Source organism: Suncus etruscus, chromosome 2 (genome assembly GCF_024139225.1).
Source record: "Suncus etruscus isolate mSunEtr1 chromosome 2, mSunEtr1.pri.cur, whole genome shotgun sequence".
NCBI lineage: Eukaryota > Metazoa > Chordata > Mammalia > Eulipotyphla > Soricidae > Suncus > Suncus etruscus.
The window spans coordinates 118,689,925-118,705,902 of NC_064849.1; the positions used below are offsets into that span (position 1 = coordinate 118,689,925).

The following is a 15,978-nucleotide window of genomic DNA, read 5'->3' on the forward strand; positions in this document are numbered from 1 at the left end:
TTTGAGGTACTCTTCCCCCAAAGCAAAGAAATAACAACTACAGCATTGTCTTGACTCTAAACAAAAGTAAAATTAAAAATTAACTAATTAGGACAGAATATCTAAATAATATCCAAATTCTAATTTTCTCAGTCTCCAGACAGCTTTTCAATTCAAATATCTTCTGGCTCTTATTTTTTTAATAATTACTCTATTTAAACACAGTGGTTTAAAAAACTGTTCAAAATTTAGCGTATATACTCGAGTATAATTTTGTGCTGAAAACCCCTAACTCGGTTTAAATTCAGATCATACAGGTTATTTGATTCGCACCAAATCAAATGCACTTAGTCTCCAGCTGTCTTCTTCGGTCTGCTGGAGGAGGCGGTGCTTCAGCTCAGTCCACAAGTCGTGGCTGAGCTGAAGAGGTAAGTGGCTGAACTGAACTGTATGCCACTGAACTATTTAACCAATATTCTGCGCTTTGTATGAGACCGACAGCAGTGATGATGATATCTGTGAACTCAGTGATGATGATAATGTCTATGCTGATACCCTCACATCAGATACAACTGAAGCTCTGTTTGGACATACAGGTGATGAGCAGGAGGAATCCAGTTTTGAAGTATTTTAACCTTGGTGATTTAGCTTGATTACCTGTCAAGCTACGATTTTCTGCACTTTAAAGTTTTAAAGGTACTGCTAGTTTACAGTTTTTCTTTAGCAATAAACATTTAAAAACATTCAACCTACTGATTCCTCAATTATTGTAATTGTTTTGGGTATATATTTTTATTTTTGAAATTTACCAGTAGCTGCTGCATTTTCCACCTTGGCTTATTCTCAAGTCACTAAGTTTTCCCAGTTTTTAGGGTAAAATTAAGGGGTATATAAGTAATTTGTGTCACATAATACTTTAATTCATAAGTATACTTTTCCTGCCACCAATGTTCCCAGTTTTCCTTCCACCCACCCCTGCCTTTCTCTGGACAGTCATTTTGCTTTACTCTCTGTCTGTCTGTTTGTCTGTCTGTCTGTCTGTCTGTCTCTGTGTTTATGTATCATTCTTTTATTCTTTCTCTCTCATCTTCTCTTTGTTTTTTGACAGTGTGATTTGAACTATTATTAATTAAGGGATACAACAATGCATGTCACTTTATTACCTTTCAGTACCCAGTTCTTGTCCAGAGTGATCAGTTGAAACTGATCAATATTATTGTCATATTGCATTGTTTCACTGCACTCACTGCCCTTTATGACTAGCTTCTTACCATGAACTAGTATTACCATACTATCTTTTATTTTTCTTACATACCACAAATGACTGATATTATTCTATGTCTATTCTTCTCCCTCTGACTCATTTTACTCAGCAAAACACTGTAAAACCCTCTGCATTCCTATGCTTGTTGCAGCACTGTTTACAATAGCTAGGATTTGGAAAGAAACCAATCACCCAAGAACAGATGAATGTCTAGGGAAACTGTGACACATCTACATAATGGAATAATATGCAGCCATTAGAATAAATGAAGTCAAGAAATTTGTTTATACATGGAAGAACTTAGAGACTCTCATCTTTTATTTTTTAAACAAAAACAATAAAAAACAACAAACAAACAAACAAACAAACAAAGAAGATTATATTGAATTGGGACCAGGAGGATGGCACAGCGATAGGCTGTTTGCCTTGGATGCAGCTGACCCAGACAGACTCGGGTTAGGTCCCAGGTATCTCATAGTTTTCCCCAAGGAGCACTTTCTTGGCTCTCATCTTTTAATGCTGCTCTTTTAGCTTGTCACTCTAAACACAAAGGATAAACTTTAAAGCCAAACTGACAACTGGTTCCATTATCTGAAAAGACACCTTTTAAATTCTAAATTTAAAAACCATAAAGAAACTTTAGTTTCATTGCATACCAACTTTCACTTCATTTTTTATAAAAAATAATAATTTAGATTTCATTGCATACCAACTTTCACTTCATTTTTTATAAAAAAAAATAAGAATTTTATTTTAAACATAATGTAAATAGCTATAAAAATGTTCATTACTTTCAAAGCCCATGGTTAATAAAACCTATATTATGTAAAGTCCACGATATATGAATAAAACTCTTTATAATTTTAAAATAATGTAAAAAACATCACATTATGATAATCAAATAAATTATTTGACTGAGGCACATAGTTAACTATTATTATATCCTTTTCTTTATCAAAAAAAGAAGGCTACACAGTTGAAACATAGAACTGGCGAGATGTTGTGGGATTACCTTCTATAACAAATAATTTCTCTCACTATTCAATTTTCTTTGGGAGTGAAAAGAACAGAGAGTAGAGAGAATGCTTGGTGTGTAAATTATAAAACATTTAGAATGCTTGAGCAGGACCTTTTGTGAATGAAGTGTAGAAGAAAGGAGAAATGGGAATAGGCATAACATTGATTTTTCTAAAAATACAGGTATCATATAAACTATTTATCTTCTTAGTGTTTTAAAGTTTTAGGCAATGGGAATTGAATAAAAATACTGAACTTTACCTGAGGAGAGCTATCATAGATAAGACTCAAAAAATAAAAAATGAACTAGAAACAATGTCTTTCCTTAGCTACAATGTAGACATTGATGTATACATCATCATTACAGTAGAAAATCCAATGGAATAATAAAAATCCATCCTGCCTGTGTGAATATTTACATATTTTATATATGCATATAGATCTTATAGTATTAAAGTTGAAAGAAAGAAATTTAAGAATTGAATAAGGGAAAAAGAGTAGTGTTAAAAAATTTAGAGTGAGTATCCAAAAACTTTTATCACAGAACCCAAAAGAAAACAACAGAAAAATAATTTGATACCTAACTTTTGAACAAACATATATAAACTTTTAGAAAGAAAACAAGAGAAAATAGGTATTATACCAAGCAAGTTAAAAGAAAATAAGATGAAATAAAAAAGAAAAAATGGCATTTTTTTAAAGAAAGTTTACTAAAAAAAAAATACAAATAGAAGAATGAGTTAATACTGACAGTGACAGATCTAAGCATTGCTTAAATGTTACATAAAGTTGATAGGGAAAAAGTAGTAAATGACAGAGGAGGAAAAAATAGAAACTAGAGCATAATTTACAGGTAATGAGATTTTCTATTGGATGCCAGTGGGATTGAACAGTAATAATAACCAATAAAATAAGAAATACAATAAATAAATACAATACAATAAGAAAACTTTCTTTTTTTTTTTTTTTTTTTTTTGGTTTTTGGGCCACACCCGTTTGATGCTCAGGGGTTACTCCTGGCTATGTGCTCAGAAATCGCCCCTGGCTTGGGGGGACCATATGGGACGCCGGGGGATCGAACCGCGGTCCGTTCCTTGGTAGCGCTTACAAGGCAGACACCTTATCTCTAGCGCCACCTTCCCGGCCCCAAGAAAACTTTCTTAAGCTTAGGAAGAAGAATCAGATTACTCCAGGGGGGAAATTATGATTATATAACTAAACATTATACCTAACTTTTTTTTTGGGGGGGTCACACTTGGCGGCGCTCAGGGATTACTCCTGGCTCTCTGCTCAGAAATCACTCCTGGCGGCTATGGGGGACATATGGAATGCCAGGATTCGAACCACTATTGGTCTTGGGTCGGCCGCTTGCAAGGCAAATGCCCTACCGCTGCGCTATCTCTTCGGCTATACTAACTTTAAAGGCTAGTGAACAAAAAAAGAAAACAAGCAGAGTTGCAAAAAAAAATTTTAAATACCTACCAAAAATTATTATAATTTTCTAGTTTGAATTACATAATGATATCATCAACATATTTAGATAAGAATTTTCTATAGGCCAGAGAGATACTACAATGGGTAATGCACTTGTCTTACATGCAGTTAACCTGGGTTCAATTCTCACTATTCCTTATGGTCCAAGAAGGAGAAGAAATTGAAGGGAAAAAATATCAGAAAGATTATTTAAAGAAATAATGACTGGGATAACTCAAACTGAGGAGTGATTTGGTCATTTAAATTAATTATCTGCAGAGTCCCTCTTCAATTCAAAACAATCTCCTCTGAGACATATTATAATAAAATTGTCTTAAAGTAAAGACAAAGAGCATTTTTAAAACAACAATAATAAAATCAAACAAATACACCCCACGCAAGGGAATTCCCATAGCACCCTCAGCAGAAACCTTGCAAGCCAGGAGATAGTAAAATACTATATTAAAATTGCTGAAACAAAATAACTGCCAAACAGTACTCTATTCAACAGAGGTTTTCTTCATAAATGAAGGAAAGAAAAAGACTCACCAAAACAAATAATAGCTGACAGAGTTCATCACTAGCAGAACTGCATTATTAAAAATGCTAAAAGGAATTCTTCAAGCTGAAATGAAAAGATACCAAAAATCAGAAAAAAACAAATATGAAAAAAATTGGTAACAGTAATTCTATAATCAAATTTAGACTGTATGTTTCAATATTAATTACCTTCCTATAGTATAACAACAAAAAGACAAACATATAAAATAACTATGCTTTTAGGATAAAATTAAAAGATAAATTATAATATAAAAACATAAAATATGTCAGGAGTAATCCCTGACTCAGAGTAATCCCTGAGTGTCACCGGGTGTGCTCCCCCCAAAAACAAACCAAAAAAACCCAATAAAATATGGTCAGGGCTGTAAAAAGATCAAGCTTTTGATGATAATGTTATTATTATTCTAAAATAGTTTATTATATATAATATATTCAATATAAGTTGACATAATTGGGCTTTATGTTTCAACATCAACATAATAAATCCATAAGCAATGATATATCACAGCTAATATCATATTCAATGTAGAAGATTAAAATTTTTCCAGTAAAATAGTAAAAAAGGCAAGCCCTCACTACTTAGAAGATCATAATTTTTGCCACCAGAAAGAAAACACAGAAATCAACAGAGTTTTCTATCCAAAATAAATCTTTTATGTTTCCACTGTCGATGGGAATGTAGAAGAAAAAAATTAATTAAAATTAAAACTAGACCTACCACATTATCAAACAACTCTACTGTGGGTATCTTTTCCAAGTATATAAGTAATCTTATAGGACTAATAATAATAATTAATAATGTGTAAATATATAATGTACAAACCTATTATTATTTTTTCTTGTAGATATATTTAAATATTCAAGATCTAAAAAGAAGTGTGCTGTTTCCAAAGCCAATGGCCAACAGAGAGGAAAGGATAAAAAAGTTGTGGTAAGAAAAATTGAAGTCTAATGTTTGCATCCATGTAGATAGAACTGCAAGGTGAAATGAGTCAGAAACATTCATTATATACAAACAGTATAAAATTAAATAAAACAAGAAAACAGAAAATATAATAAAAATAAGTAAGGCTCTCATAATAGAACTGGTGTTATTGAAACAAAGATCAGAGTAAAAGTAAAAGATTAGAGTATAAGATATCACATACTGCATGCAGAAGACACAAATACAATCCGTGGTATAGAAGTCATGAAAAATTTTCCTATACATGGATGTACATGGAATATATTATGCTGAGAGAAATACATCAAAGGAGAGAGATACACACAGAATAGTCTCACTCATCTATGGGATTTAAGAAAAATAACAGACATTTCTGCAATAATTCTCAGAGACAAAAGAGATGAGGGCTGGAAGGTCCAGCTCACGACATGCAGCTCACCGCAAAGAGTGGTGAGTGCAGTGAGAGAATAACTACACTGAGAACTATCATAACAATATGAATGAATGAGAGAAGTAGAAAGCCTGTCTTGAGTACAGGAGTGGGTGGTGGTGGAGAGAAGGGAGATTTGGGACATTGGTGATGGGAATGTTGCACTGGTGAAGGGGGTTATTCTTTACATGACTGATACCCAACTACAATCATATTTGTAATCAAGGTGTTTAAATAGAGAAATTTAAAAAAGACGTGTGATGAAAAATTCTCTTGGATTACACCCTCCCCCCAAAATCAAAAGTCTTAATGGGGAAACCTAAATTTCCTTTATATGTTTAATACTTCTATAATAATACCCATAGTCTGTTTAACCCCAAATATAAATTAACCTCTTAAACATCATTTTTATTTAATTCCTTTCTTAAATTTATTTTTATTTATTTCCTCTATAATATGCATCTATAGGTATATACACAATTTTTTTTTGCTTTATCCCCTCTTCAACTTCACCAGATTTGGTTCTGCTTGGTATGAAAACCTACAAGATAAAGTCTTGCCTGGGATAAAAGCTCAGGTCAAAACTAGAGCACAGAGAATGTGTAGACTATCATGCCTACCCCCAATTCCACCAGCAATATAATTTGGCATCATCCCCTTTTGCATAGGCACTCTAAAAAAGGAGAAATCATATACACAAAAATAAACTCTTATCTACTAGGGATAAGAACCGATACATTTCGTAATACAGTTAAGCCTCTCACCTTGAGCATGTGCCATGTGACCCAACTTATTATCCATGTGATTGGATAGCAACAGTCCAATCCAAAACCTTAGATCCCAGACATGGAACCAACTCAGGTCTCAGCAACAGCACCAGGAACAAATTCGTTCCTAGGTATTTCCTAATACGGCTCTGGCACTAACTTGCAACAGTTCCTCATGACACCCTGACTTGAAGAAACGACAATAACCTGATCTAAGAAAGGGTTGTCCTATCTCGTCTCCTACCGGTCTGATGCAATCAGGAGACATGACAGCCTTTGCTATGTGCAAAAACCAAAATTGCTAACTACAGAAGACTGACCTTGACAAATATGGACTGGGTAGAACCTACTGAGGGATCAATGAGAAGGATCCTAGCTGAGGCTTTGGCCTAGGAACCGTACAAAAATCAAGATCTCTATTTCCAGCGGTCTGACTTTGACAACTGCGACTGAGCAGAACTTTTGGAAAAAACTGAAAGTCTCTATCCAAGGCTCTGTTCTAGAAAAAAACCAAGACCACTAATTACAGAAGACTGATTACAACAACAGGGATGGAACAGTTATTCTAGAACTGTAAATAATAATAATAATAATAATAATAATAGCTCTTTCAACAAGATCTCTAGCTACAGAGGCATGATGTTATCATCCACAACTGACCAGAAACCAGAAAGTTCCCTGATACTATAAATAGAACTTGGGGTGTGAAAATGATCATGTATGAAGGCTGTAGTTGTTTTCCTGGCAGTATGCTTTAAGCATGGAGAAACCCTGTATCTCTTAGGCCAAGGAAAGTCCCAGTCTAATTTTCCCCAATATTTACTGTGCCTTTGCAAAAAAAATAAAGAAGAAAAGAAAAGGAAGAAGAAGATGCAAAGAAAGAAAAGGAGGAGGAGGAGGAGGAGGAGGAGGTAGAGAAGGAGAAGGAGGAGGAGGAGGAGGAGGAGGAGAAGGAGAAGGAGAAGGAGAAGAAGAAGAAGAAGAAGAAGAAGAAGAAGAAGAAGAAGAAGAAGAAGAAGAAGAAGAAGAAGAAGAAGAAGAAGAAGAAGAAGAAGAAGAAGAAGAAGAAGAAGAAGAAGAAGAAGAAGAAGAAGAAGAAGAAGAAGAAGAAGAAGAAGAAGAAGAAGAAGAAGAAGAAGAAGAAGAAGAAGAAAAGAAATGAAACACAAACCTTTTTAAGTAGTAGCTGGTTTTGGGTTTTGGGTTTCTTTTTACTGTTTTTGTTTTCTATTTTATTTTATTAATTTTGTTTAGTTTTGGTTTTGTTTGGAGGGTTGTTCTTTTCTGTTGTTGTTCTTTTTGTACTGTATTATTACTACCCTATTGTTTTTTGGTTTTGTATTTGTTTGGTTTGTTTGTTTGCTTTGCTCTATTACCCTTTTATTTCCCTTTCTCCATCTAAAGGGAAATATATAATACCTAGATGGACTCTACCCCTAGTTCTCTTTTTTCTTATCTTTTTTTCTTTTTCTTCTTTTGCATTTATTTTTTTTTTCTTCTCCCTTATCTTTTCATATATCTACAACAGAACCACATTACTGGAATCATCTCAATCAGCCTCACAATTTGAGGGGGAAAAATGGATGGTGCCAAGACCTGACAGTCGAATGAACATTTAGTGGAAATAAAAATTGATCAGACTGGAACACCAAACCCATAGTTAACGACAACAGAATTGATACCCAATTTACAACAAGCTATACAAGTGGTGAACAGCTACACTAGCATCATGGTGGGTAAAGAAGGGAGATATGGGTGGCATGCTGGGAACAGGGGTGGTGGAAAGACAACACTAGTGGTGGGAATGCTCCTCAATCATTGTCACTATATGCTTTAAATATCTCTGTGAAATAATTGTAATTCACTTTGACCACAATAAAAAAATTTTTTAAATGGCAAAATATATAAGAAGAAAAATCGCTTTGAATAGTTTTCAAGAACCATCTGAATTTATCTAGAACCATCTGAAAAAGAAGCTGTTCACTGACAGCACTACAGGAAATATATGTGTGCCCAGTTCTCCCTCATTCACTGTTGCCTGTGTTATACTAGATTAGAGAAAGGGAAAGAGAAAAATTTAAGTTGTAAAGCAAGGGAGAATAAAAAATCCATAAAAAACATCCACGAAACATCCAGGCTTGTCTATAACATCACCTGGAAGTAATCCTCTACCACAGAAAACCCTACACTGCTCAGACATCGACCTGCTCAAAAGAGACTTCCCTTAATGCTGAGAAGACTTAACAACAACAACGACCTGCTTACAGGACAGGGCTCCCTGCATTGCCCTTTGATTGTAAGGTGAAAGGAGAGGACGCTCCACATCCTAACTTCAATCTAGGATATGCAGATTCCAGGATCTTTAATACAGAAACATAATACCAACAACAGAGACTGTGTGGAAAATAAAAGTGTGTTGGGACTACAGGCAATGTCTTGGATTGGACGATCTAGCTTGCCTGGAGCCTAGAGTTGGTCTTGTGCCAGGAAACTTCAGGGGTCGGGTCTCTTTGTATTTAGGCCAAGGTTATTCCTTTCCATGCCCCTCATATTTTGGTGGGCCTATGCAAACAACAATTGCCACTCTAACACCATTTTTACTGTGCTCCTCTGACTCTAATCCTTAAAAAGAACCCACTTAAAATTTGAGGTTAACTTAAGCTAATATGCATGTACATGGAAATGTAGAAAAATACTATGCCTGTAATGTTTAAGGAGTTACGTAAGTTTTATGGCTTTAGATTGCCTTGTGTGCTGTTAAGAAATATTATAATGTGTTACAATCTGGGGACTTGAGGGACAAAGTAATTGTACATGGATTCTGTCTTATTTATCTTAATGTTCTTTGGCTGAAAGTTCAAAGTTAAGCTATCAGCAAGGGGACTTCTGAGAATTATGTTATGGGGGATTGTCCTTCCACTGTAACTTTACCTTTTCCTCTTTCTTTGCATCTTTGTTCTCATAATGAAAAATAAAAAATTATAAAAAAAAAAGTCAGAGAGAGAGAAAAACGCAGAATGGTCTCACTCATCTATGGGTTTTAAGAAAAATGAAAGACACCCTTGTAATAATAATTTTCAGACACAAAAGAGAAAAGAGCTGGAAGTTCCAGCTCACCTCAGGAAGCTCACCACAAATAGTGATGAGTTTAGTTAGGGAAATAACTACATTTTGAACTGTCCTAATAACGAGAATGTATGAGGAAAATGGAGAGCCTGTCTAGAGTACAGGCGGGGGTCGGGTGGGGAGGAGGGAGACTTGGGACATTGGTGATGGGAATGTTGCACTGGTGATGGGTGGTGTTCTTTACATGACTGAAACCCAAACACAATCATGTATGTAATCGAGGTGTTTAAATAAAATATAAAAAAATGAAAAAAATAATTTTATTTTGAGAACTTTCCAACAGTTCTCAAACTTGAATTTCACAGTATCAAATATTAAAATATTTAGGATTAGATATTTTTATACTCCTATTCTACACTGTTCTGTAGTGGTTTTTATATTTTTAGAATCATTTATAGAATCCAACTTAAAAACATAATATAACAAATTGTTCACAATAAGTCAAAAATGAATGTCATTCTAAGATTATAAAATTTATGAGCTTAAAAAGATAAATCAGGAACTCTACAAGGATTGGATATTTTTGGTTTGCTAGTTTTTGGTTTTTGTTTTGGGGCCACACCCAGTGACGCTCAGGAGTTACTCCTGGATGTGTGCTCAGAAATCACTCCTGGCTTGGGGGAACCATATGTGACGCTTGGGGATCGAAACTGAATCCATCCTGAATAAGTGGAGTGCAAGGCAAATGTCGGCTGCACTATCGCTCCAGCCCCAAGGCTTGGATTTTTTAAATGTTACCACAGAGACAAAAATATGCTCAAAATGTATTCATTTCCAGTGAATGCTACCCCCTAACTCAGCATGATCCATAATCTTGTTTTTTGTTTTGTTTTGTTTTGTTTTGGTTTGGTTTTGGGTCTCACCCAGCAGTGCTCATGGATTTATTCCTGGCTCTACGCTCAGAAATTGCTCCTGGCAGGCTCTGGGGACCATATGGGATGTCAGGATTCGAACCACAGACCTCCTGCATGCAAGGCAAACGCCTTACCTCATGTTAACTCTCTGACCCCTAATCTCGGTATTTTTGGAAAAAAAAATAACTCTGCTTCTATGATTCTCAAAGTCATTTACCTATTCTCAATGCCAAGCTAAAAATCACACAATTAGTTAAATAGAAACCTTTGACAGAGAATTTTAAATCCTCTTTAACATCCCATCTTTTTCAAGATAACAAACCTATCCCCATACTACCACTGAAGTTACCCCCATACTCTCTTGGTCCCCTGCTCAGTAATGCAGCAGTTAAAATCTATAATTTTGGGGGGGAAATTTGGCAGATTACATCAATATTTAAGAGTTATTTATCTTGTTTCTATGTTTGCTTTCATATTACTATAAGCATATGAGCTTGGAAATTGCATGGCATTCTGCCTAGATATTCACTGTTTCATGTATTCTAAAGTATTTGGTAAGAATCTGTTAATATGGCTTAAGTTTTGTTATGGGAAAATCCAGGAAAAAAAAAGTCACTAATAACCAAAACAGCAAATATTATTTATGTTTTTGGCATTGTCTCCTCTGAGAATGAAAATTTGTTTTGTTTTGTTTTAGGGGGGCCACACCTGGCAGTGCTCAGAAGTTATTATTGGCTTAGCCAGAAATCACTCCTGGAGCCGGCACGGGCGGGCATGTGGCAGACCTCCGTATGTGCCAGGAGCCTCTTGGCCTGGCCTAGGGTAGGGGAGCCCGGACCTGGGTCACCCGACCCCCCTCTCTCTCTTTCCTCCGGATCTCCAGGAGGGTTCCTGGGAGGAGCTGATGGGGCACCCTGGGTTTTCCCCACTCCCAGGCCGGCTCCAGAGGTTGGCTTAGGGGGTGGAGTTTGATCTGGGGGTGGCAGATAGCTGCTCAGCTATACTCAGGCTGTCATTGGCAATTTCATACCAGTCTACATTTTGCAAACTGTGCGGGGGCTAGCGCCCCCGCTCGAACATATACTCCTCCCAACCATCAGTACCCCAGATTTACCCTTCTTAACTTCAGTAACACACAGTTCTAATCTCTGACCAAAGACATACAGTGGATCTAACAATCCCAGAACTATTTAGAAGGACAATCATTGAACACATATATCTTTTGAATATTTTATGTGTATTTTCTTTAACTGCTGTAACTCTCTATATATTCTTCTACCATGATGTTTCTATCCACTTTTCATCTTGTCTTTTCTTTGTAAGCTGTTCAGTAAGGATTGTTGGTGGAACTGTCCCTCAGTTTGATGCCTATGATTGAACTATGTCATGGAAATTGCTGGTCTTGTTCCTATTGCCTCCAGATGCGCCAATAATGCTTCATGGCATTGATCCTTGTTTGCATAGACACATTAAAATGGGAAAACACTATACATACAGGTAAGTTCTTATCTAATAAATCTCAGTACAATGTACCTTACACCCTGAACATTGATATAATGACCTGGCACAGGCCTCAGAAGAATGGGCATCCTCCATTCATGCCAGAACCAGGCAAGCTATCTACGAAACATCCAAGGTCTTTTATAGCAACAGCTGGAAGCAGTCCTCTACCAGGAAAGACACTACCAAGGGTCTGACATCGACCTCCTAAAAAGAGACTTCCGTTTCCACTGAGAAGACTTGACAGCAACAATGACCTGCTCTACAGGACATGGTTCTCTCTATTGCCCCTTAAGTGTGAAGTGAAACGAGAGGATGCTCTGCACCATCCTGACTGCAATATGAGATATGCAGTCTCCAGGATCTTTAATACAGAAGCATGATACCAACAACAGAGACTATGTGAGGAATGGAGGTGTATTGCCACTACAGACGATGACTTGGATTGGACAAACTAGTTTGCCTGGAGCCTAGAGTCAGTCCTGTGCCAGGAAACTTCAGGGGTAGGGTCTCCTTGTATTTAGACCATAATTTTTCTTTCCATGTCCCTTATATTTTGGTGGGCCTATGCAAACAAATGCCACTCTAACACCGTTTTTTTACTATATTCCCTTGACTCCAATCCTTAAGAAAAACAACCCACTAAAACTTTTGAGGTAAACTTAAACTAGTAAGCATGTGCATGGAACTAGATAAATGAACTTTGCCCTCAATGTTTAAGGAGTTACATAAGTCTAATGTCTTTAGATTATATTGTGTGCTGCTAAGAAATAGTATGTACTACAACTGGGGATTTGAGGGACAAAGTAATTGTATTGTACATAGGTTCAGTTTTGTTTTTCTTAATGTTCTTTGGCTGAAAGTTCAAGGCTGGGATATCATTGATGGGACTACCGAGAATTCTGTTTATGGATGATTGTGCTTCCACTGTAACTTTACCCTGTCCTCTTTCTTTGCATCTTTGTTGTCATAATTAAAATAAAAATTTAAAAAAATAGAAAAAAAATAAAAGTGGAAGTACCTAGGGATATACCCTACAAACACAAAAATAAAATACAAAAGTCCCTTCCTCACAAAAAAAAAAAAAAAGAAAAGAAAAGAAATCACTCCTGGTAGGCATAGGTGATCATATGGCATGCCGGGAATCAAACCTCCGTCAACCACATCCAAGGCAAATGCCCTACTCATTGTGCTTTGGCCCAGGCCCAAAATAAAAGTCATAGAGAAACAGAAACTGGAGCAGGAAACTAAATACGAGCTCTAATTACCGTGAATTTTATTTCCTACACCATCAAGTTCAGCACCTAAGTGGTAAGGAATATGGGTGCAGTGGGAAAATACAAGCCTCGCATCTGTGAAGCCATGTATTTGATCTCCAGACCACATGGCTCCCCTCAATTCTGCCGTATGTAGCCCTAGTAACTACTGATCAGCACCAAGAGTGCACTCCCATCATCACACATTAAAAGAAGTTCAATTCTTAATAGAAGACACTTTTTCCGGGTGTGACCTCCTCAAAACAAAACAAAGCAGAACAAAAAGTCACATTAAAAAAAAAGGTAACAGGTCTCTTAGCGCCGGTGTTTGGGTCGGACCCTTTGGCGGGCCGGATGGAGGAGTGAGTGAGGGAATTTCTGTCTCTTAGCGCCGGTGTCTGGGTCGGACCCTTTCCCCAGGGACCCCGGCGGGCCGGCTGGAGGAGTGAGTGAGGGAATTTCTGTCTCTTTGCGCCGGTGTTTGGGTCGGACCCTTTGGCGGGCCGGCTGGAGGAGTGAGTGAGGGAATTTCTGTCTCTTTGCGCCGGTGTTTGGGTCGGACCCTTTGGCTGGCCGGATGGAGGAGTGAGTGAGGGAATTTCTGTCTCTTTGCGCCGGTGTCTGGGTCGGACCCTTTCCCCAGGGACCCTGGCTGGCCGGCTGGAGGAGTGAGTGAGGGAATTTCTGTCTCTTTGCGCCGGTGTCTGGGTCGGACCCTTTGGCGGGCCGGCTGGAGGAGTGAGTGAGGGAATTTCTGTCTCTTTGCGCCGGTGTCTGGGTCGGACCCTTTGGCGGGCCGGCTGGAGGAGTGAGTGAGGGAATTTCTGTCTCTTTGCGCCGGTGTCTGGGTCGGACCCTTTGGCGGGCCGGCTGGAGGAGTGAGTGAGGGAATTTCTGTCTCTTTGCGCGCGGCATTTGGGACGGACCCTTCCCCAAGGAACCCCTGCGTGCCAGCCAGAGAGGGTTGAGTGACTCCCTTCCCCCAGGTGGGTGACTAGAAAGTCAAGTTGAGCGACCCGAACAGACGGGAGAGATAGGGCCAGCCATCTGGACTCGCAGGGGAACTAGAGCAGTCCACCTCCCTGGACCCTGGAGTGGACCAGGGACTCCCCAAGGGTGAGGACAGAGCCTGAAGGGTTGAACTGAGGGAACCCTTCAAGGGAGGCGTGGAGGGGGCGGAGCTCCATTGACTCCCAGAGAAAGGAGGGGGGACTGAGAGCTAGGCTCAACAGCGCCAGTAACCATTGTGGCCAGGAGTGGAACTGCACCGCTGACAGAAATAAGGAGCAGAAAGGGACAAGACCCACAGCAGGAAGGCTGCACTCTAGGTAGCAAAGGGGAGGAGAAAGGGCTAGGCCCAACAAACTCACCCAACAGGCCCCTCTAGAAACACCTTCAGGAAGGGGACCAAAGCAGGCCAAAATTAGAAGCCAAAGCACTCCAAAATACACCATTAAATACAAAGAACAATGCGTAAAGCAAGGAAATCGCTAATAACTGGAGACACCATGACAAACCCTATCAAATTTCCAAGTCCACCAAAGCGCACAGATCCACGGGAAGAAGACCTAAAAGCAGTCATGAGGAAGGAAATGCAAGAATTACTAAAAGAATTAAAAGAAACCCTAACAACCGAATATAAAAAATCCATGGACGAACGAATCAGCCAAATTAAAGAAGAAATGTCAAAGAACATGAGAGAGTCCATACAAAAAGAAGTGAAGGAATTAAAAGACAAGGTAACAAGCCTTACGAGCAGAAACACAGAGTTGGAGAAGCACATAGAAGAACTCGAAGGAAAACTGCAATCAAAAAATGATCAAGAAACCAACAAAGACATAAAAGGCAAAGCACTGGAAGGAAAAATCCAATATCTAATCAACAAGGACAAAAGAAACAATCTAAGAATTGTGGGTATACCAGAAGGGGAGGAAATAGGGAAGGGGGTAGAACAGGTAGTCGGGGAGATAATAACAGAGAACTTTCCCACCCTCTGGAAAGACAATTCAGGACAAATCCAAGAAGTCAAGAGAGTCCCTAATAAAGTAGACCCCAATAAACCCACACCAAGACACATAATAATCCAAATGGCAAAAAACAAAGAGAAAGAGGAACTCCTGAAAGCAATAAGGGAGAAAAAAAACCTCAAGTACAAAGGAAAGGACATAAGAATCAAACCAGATCTCCCATTTGAAATAATTCAAGCAAGAAGACAGTGGAATGACATATTTAAACGACTGAATGAAAGAAATTTCCAACCCAGGGTCCAATACCCAGCAAAACTATCATTCATATGGGAGGGCAGACTAAAAACATTCTCAAACATGAATGAACTTGAACTATTTGTGCAAACTAAGCCGATCCTAAGCGACTTACTCAGAGAAGAATTACACAATCCAGACCCCCGATTGTAACAACAACCACTCCACACAATACAACTGCACAACAGTCCTCTCTATCAATAATTTCCCTAAATGTAAACGGACTAAACTCTCCAATTAAAAGACACATAGTAGAGAACTGGGTTAGGAAAAATAAACCGGACTTCTGCTGTCTGCAAGAAACACACCTACAGCTACAGGATAAGCACAGGCTTAGAATAAAAGGATGGAAAGTAATTATTCAGGCCAATGGAAAACAAAAAAGAGCAGGGACAGCCATTCTTATATCAGACCAAATTGTATTCAACCTCAAGAAAGTGATCAGAGACAAAGAGGGTCACTACTTACTGGTCAGGGGAACATTAGATCAAGAAACACTAACCCTGGTCAATATCTATGCACCTAATGTAGAGTCACCAAAATATGT

General features: G+C 38.0%; 1 long non-coding RNA gene across 1 annotated transcript in view; it reads right to left on the minus strand.

Annotated features, from left to right (window-relative positions):
* The window catches only part of LOC126001557 (uncharacterized), a 344,243-nt gene extending 339,914 nt beyond the window's left edge, over positions 1–4,329 (minus strand). Inside the window, exon 1 of the long non-coding RNA XR_007492876.1 lies at positions 4,283–4,329. This is a non-coding gene — a long non-coding RNA (uncharacterized LOC126001557). The remainder of the gene's footprint in view (positions 1–4,282) is intronic.
* Between the last annotated feature and the right edge of the window lie 11,649 nt (positions 4,330–15,978).